The 6,574-nt window shown below is 35.3% G+C and overlaps 1 non-coding gene across 1 annotated transcript; it reads right to left on the bottom strand.

Annotated features, from left to right (window-relative positions):
* Positions 1 to 6,096: 6,096 nt before the first annotated feature.
* On the bottom strand, positions 6,097 to 6,203 carry LOC142167666 (small nucleolar RNA R71). Its single transcript, XR_012697755.1, has one exon. It is a non-coding gene; the product is annotated as a small nucleolar RNA R71 (small nucleolar RNA).
* Between the last annotated feature and the right edge of the window lie 371 nt (positions 6,204 to 6,574).

Here is a 6,574-nt window from a genome sequence, read left to right as displayed (position 1 = left end):
TTGGCCTTCTTTTTTGATATTTCCCAATTTTAATAAAATCTCTTTGAATTATAAAATTCAATGCATATAGCGAACTTTGGTTTAGGTTATACGATATTCTCATTAACTTACTAATTAATGTGTGATGTGAATTTAGAGTCCACCAAACTATATAGAAAACCTAGTTCTTTATCAATTTTCACAAAACACACACACACAACAGTAAGTAAATGACACAACAGAGATTACGTGGAAAACTTCCAACTCGTGGGATTAAAAACCACGACCTACACTTGTAGGATTTCAACTTCATTAACTGAGCAAACTTTAGATTACAACCTATTGTAATCTAGGAATTGACCTCTTAATACCTCACCTACTTGTAATAACTTTATTACAAGCCTCTTTGTAATAACTCTATCACAAAGCTCACACTTTGACTAACTCTAGCCAAAACACAAACGCAAGGTTTATGATTTTACAAACATTCTCCTACAGAATGCTTTTAAATAAGCTGAGTAGGAATTACAAATAGATAACACTAACAAAGATACAACAACACTAAGGATATATGATAAACTCAGTACTGGGATTTGATCATTCATTCTATTGTTGCTTTGTTCTTCAAGCCTTGGAGTTACTTGAAAGTCACCAGCACACTTGAGAGAGAGACTTGATGATTTAGGATTTGCAAGTGTGTGTTTTTCCTTGACTCATGTTGGTAATATATAAGTTAGGTCATTGGGATGATGTAAGCAATTATCCGATACAAGGCATGCTAGCTCCATAAAGTGACTGGTGCATTGTTGCATGTACAAAGAAACAGTGCAGCGACTTTAACAACGGTAGAGAGTTGACTTGTACTGTCACCGAAGGAACTGATACCATTTGTCCCCTCTACCGTTCTTTGACTCAAGTTGTTGGAACTTGTACCAGACATGAGACTTGTTGTTCTTGAGCACTTTGAGGATGTGTAACAGGTTCCCAATTTGGTTCTCATATGAAGTTTGTTAGGTCATCAAAATACAAAAAGGCACATAGCTTAACAATTTGCCCATTTTTGATGATGACAAACTTATAATTGAAGTTCCCCCTCAGAACCAGATTTTTTTACAATTTTCCCTGCAAAATGACTTTATTCCCCTTGAGAACTTGTTCACTCTCTCAATTTATTTCCCCTTTTGGCATCATAAAAAGATTGCACATAAGTGCAAAAAGAAGTCTAGCAAGATTAACTCATGCAATATATGTGCACAATATGGCTAAAAAATAGAGCGCAAGAGTATAACATACATAGCAAAAGATGAGATGCTCATTAATTTATACTAGAAGAAAACAAAGATAGTAGCATCATTATTACAAAAACATCCACATAAGAACAACTTAAAGTACCGGTCATAACAACACCAAGCCAAAAAAAAAAAAGAGACACTAGACACACATCATTCAAACTAGACACTGGGAAGGGAACTGTTTAGCGGGCACCGGAAGAGGGAGGGAAAGATGAGGAGGCAAGGATTCTGAGAAGAATATACATTCAAGCATTTGCAAACATTTGCTCGTTAATCAGCCGCTCTTGTAGAATTAGTTGACCAAATAGTGTTATTAGTAACATTAATCAGAACAAGAAAGCTGGCTTAATAACTTTCAATATTCCAGAATTATCCTTAATAGAAATTTGTCAATTAGCAACCCAAACTGGTGTAAAAGCTGAGATTTTCTTGTACCAAATATCAACATAACGATTTGTTGAAGTATTTCTTGGACTAAAAAATCCTTACTCAAATGTTCCATCTGATGAAACTATAGTCTGACCATCTTTGATAAATTTAGTAGTAGTTATTGTGTCAACTTGAGAATAAATATTTTGAAGTAAGGAAAAAGTAAAGAGAAAGAAGAAAAATGCGTTCATTGTTTTTTCTGCTTCATATCTTTGTTTCATGGCAGCTTTGAATTGGTGAAATGAAAAGCAAGAATCAAAATATGAGAAATATGAGAACCAAAGTCAATTTGCAATATTTCTAGTCTGGTTGTGGGTCCCATTGACAAGTATATAATTAGTGTTGGCTAGGACCATTCAGGCAGTTCACACATATTGGTCCATTTTTCCAAAACAAATTATACAATAGAAATTATTAGACATTTTTTTTATTTGCCGATGCACTAAACTCCTGCTATGCGCAGGGTATGAGGAAGGGCCAGACTATAAGAGTTTATTACGCAACCTTATCCTGTATATTTCTGCAAGAGGCTGCTTCCACGGCTCGAACTCGTGACCCCCTGGTCACATGGCAACAACTTTACCGGTTACGCCAAGGCTCCCCTTCAATGAAAAGTATTAGACATATTCTTAAAAAACTTCGTAAACTACATGGCGTTAGCCAAAAACATCAGCACATTAATTAGTTTCTAAAAGCTCTTTCAAAAAAATAAAATTTCAAAAAACAAATTTAGACTAATTTTAAACATAACCTTAACTCTGTCTTCTTACTTTTGTAATAAACAAATAACAGCTTTGGTTCGGCTAAGTTTTCTATACTTTAAAGTTTCTACCAAACTTGCTTGGCCTTATTTTTTGATATTTCCCAATTTTAATAAAATCTCTTTGAATTATAAAATTCAATGCATATAGCGAACTTTGGTTTAGGTTATGCAATATTCTCATTAATTTACTAATTCATGTGTTACCAAACTTTAATGTCCTTTTTTTTAAATTAAAAAAAATAAACTTTTTACCAAACTCTGAACTTACTAGATTTATATCCCTAAATATGCATTTTGATATTTGAAGTATATATAGTTAACAAATCTCTCAATAGTCAATATGGAAATATTGTTTTACTGAGTCAACCATGTGTTTACTTTACTTGGTCTGTGCCCTGCTCCATACGTAAAGTTCGCTGTTATTGCACAAAGGATTATTTTGTTCCTACCAAATTTTAATTCATATATTCCACTAATAGTAGTGACAAACTACAATTCCGCTTATGAATTCAGCAAAATTCAGTACCTTTGGTTAAAACTTTATATTTGTATTAAAATTTTATTTAACATGTATAGAATTCATCGAGCTGTAATTTCAAAAATCAAGAAATCAATAACTTAAAATACTAAATTCACCTATGATTGATAGCAATTTGCACGACCAACATAAATATCATTGCTTTCGGGACGGAGGTAGCGTAGTAGCTATGCGTTCGGACGAATCCAGTAGTTTTTGCTTAAACCCTGATTTTTTATCAAAAATTTATTAAATATATAAAAATATTTAATTACTAACCTAATAACAAAAACTAATTACTATGTCAGATATAAAAACAAGTGCGCACATTTTATATGGAAATCATGACGAAAGTCATTACGGGAAAATGAAAAGGGTGCTAGTAGCTATCGTTGAAAATCGTCCATCAGATTTTGCTTGACTTTGTTTTAGGCAATACAGTTGGTTTGATATGCTTTTCATTTGCATTCTCATGGAAAAAGTCAAAACACAAAGTAAGAGGAGAAAAAAGACAATGGAAGTTTTTAATGGGGTTATATAATTATTATTTTTTTATGGACGTAAATATTGAAAAAGTGGATCTTAAGGAATGGGATGGATTTACATGCTACACGTTATTTTGTTTTTAGATTTAATGTCTTTTGAATTGCAATTCTTTTGTTAGCAACTCAACAAAGTAAAGAGTGTTTTTGGGGTGTACAACTAGCTATCAGAACTCAAACACGCAGCATTTTTCTGGAAAGGATCGAACCACGAAAATGAAACTACAGGGCTATCAGCTTCTTTGTTATTGCAACCGTTGTAAATCAAAACTTGCGATGTGCATATATGCTCTTGTAGTAAAAGTTGTATTCAATGAACGTATAATACTTTTAATTTATATTTTATGTGTTATTTTAAAACTTATTACTTATTATTTTATATAACAAGTGATACATGCATCCTAATAACAATGCGCTTTTTATACGGCGTTTTAAAGTAAAATATCGAGAATTGATCGAACCGTTCCGATACTGAAAAGAAACGGAGATAACTGAGACGCTAAATCTAATTTTGGTTATATACAATCGAGTGACTGAAAAATTAATATAATAAAAATTTCTTAAAATAACCGGCCAAATCGAATCACTAACGCGCTATGTCTGTGATGTTAGGCTAAAAATCCATATTTTGGTATGTAATTTGCCTTGCATTATACCTCGATCTTGTTAACTTTGGTGTGAATATTTATGACTCGAGCGTAATAATGGTGTTTATATGTGTAGGAGTCAATTTGAAGTGATTTGGCAAGCTTGCATGCAAAGTAAAGTATAGAAGATTTTGGAGGGAGTATGACTTTGGTGCCCAGGTTCGCGCCAGGCACCAAACAAAATGCAAGGGTAGAAGAGCACAGAAGTGGAAAAATTTCGGTGTCCAGGTTGGCGTCAGGCGCCAAGCGAGACAGCCAAGGACGGATTTCATCCTAATTCGGCTAGGATTTGGTAGTTTCGACCCTATATGCCCCTAACATGTATAAAAGAGGTTCTAAACTTATTTCTTGGGGGTTAGACATTATTGGAGAGGAAAAAGGCTACGGGAACACTTAGAAGCAACGAATCACAAGAGTTTTTCTCTTTCGTTCTTCCTTAATCTGTATTTTAATGCTTTTAATTAGTATTATGATTGTTATTATGTCTATGAGTAGCTAAATTTTTCCATCTAGGGTTTGATGGAACCTATTGGAGGATGATTTGTTCAATACGTTTAATATAAATTTGTCGTTGATCTTTCTCTACTTGTTCAACTATATTTTCGTTGTTGTTGAATGAAGAGCTCTCAATTAACTGTGCCTATTTAGTGTGTATTACTCGAGAGAGAGTACCATTTAGGTAGTCATTAAACAACACCACTCCTAACGTATTTGAGAGATCAATACAGAGGGTTTAAAGGCGGGATTCGAGATAACGAAATCTTGGTGCGATCGTAGTGAGCGGTGAATTAGTCGCAGCTAGCGTAGATGGAGAGAATATGTCTAGTAAATTATGGTAGTTGCTCGAGAGAGAGCTACGACACCCAAAGTGCTCACGATCGGTAGATAATACTTAGGTAAATTTATAGGAAATGTAGCGGGGGAGATTCCGACAATAGGAAAAATCATAACCCTAGACTTTTCCAAATCTTGTCTACAATATTTGCTCTGTTAGTTATAAATTACTGCATTTTAATTACTCTTCCCTTAGTTAGTAAATACTTAAATCCCTATTTAGTATTTCTGAAGATTGATTAATTGAATTTTTGCGAAATTAGTGGTTGTGATTAATAGGTTAATTGCCTGTGGGATTCGACTCCGGACTAGTAAACCAGATTATATTTGTAACGACTGCTAGACCTCTTAGGAGTCATAATTGGGTATGATCAAATTTGGCACCGTTGCCGGGGGATTAACAGTGTTATTAATTACGGCTAAAAGAATTGTTAGAATTCTCAATTTAGTCAGCTTTCTCGACTTGAAATTCATTATATTGAAACTCTAACGTTTGTACTCTTGTGTGTTACAGATGCATGCCTAGAAATTTCTCAAGAGCTGGTGAATTGTACGAAGCATTACCGGACCCTGAGAAAGCTTTCAAGGCACAAAATCGAGCAAACAAGAAAGATAAACGACAACAGAACGAATCGAACTAGACATGGGCGATATAATAGACGACCAAAACAACATAAACAATGTGAATGACCCAAACAATCAGGGTGTGGCACCTCTTGTGCCAGAAGTAGCCTTGTATGATTGGGCACAACCCACTACTGAAAACCTGGCAACCGCAATTGCAGTCCCTCCGATACAAGTGGAATCATTTCAAATTATTAACAACATGTTACATTTGTTGCAGAACAAGGGACTGTTCTCGGGGTCTTACATTGAAGATCCACAGCAGCATCTGAAAACTTTTCTGTCGATTTGTGTCACGCAAAGGCAACCAAATGTGACACCGGAAGCAGTAAGACGGTTGTTGTTTCTATTCTCAGTGACGGGGGAGGCTCAGACTTAGCTCAATTCGCTCCCCATAAACTCCATCACTACTTGGGAAGAATTATTCAAGCAGTTTTTGAACAGATTCTACCCACCCAATAAGACTGCCAAGCAAGTTGATGAGATATTGAGCTTCAGGCAGAAACCAGCTGAAACACTACAAGAAATATGGGAGAGGTTCAAGGGGATATTGGTCAAGTGTCCACACCATGGTATTCCTGATTAGATGTTGGGGCAGAGGTTCTACATGGGATTTACAGACAGCTTGAAGGCAAATGGTAGAGACCTAGATCTAGAGCAAGAAATTGCTCGCGAAAGACGACCAACTGAAACACTTGTGCCAGTACCCATTGAGGTAGATGATTCAACTAGGTTAACTGAGGTGATGATACAACATGCACAAGAGAACACAAGCAAAGAAAAAGAGGTTGTGAAGGAGACTGACGTAGTTCAAGAGAAGGCATTAGAAAAAGTGCCTGAGCAGGATCTAACTCAAGTCACAGGAAAGAAGCGACCGCCAGCACCCTTCCCGCATAGGTTGTCCAAATATCAAAAGGATGAGCAGTATAAGAAATCCATGGAGATGT

Source organism: Nicotiana tabacum, chromosome 12 (genome assembly GCF_000715075.1).
Source record: "Nicotiana tabacum cultivar K326 chromosome 12, ASM71507v2, whole genome shotgun sequence".
Lineage (NCBI taxonomy): Eukaryota > Viridiplantae > Streptophyta > Magnoliopsida > Solanales > Solanaceae > Nicotiana > Nicotiana tabacum.
The sequence above is the reverse complement of the archived record's forward strand: the minus strand, read 5'-3'. Positions and strand labels throughout refer to the sequence as shown.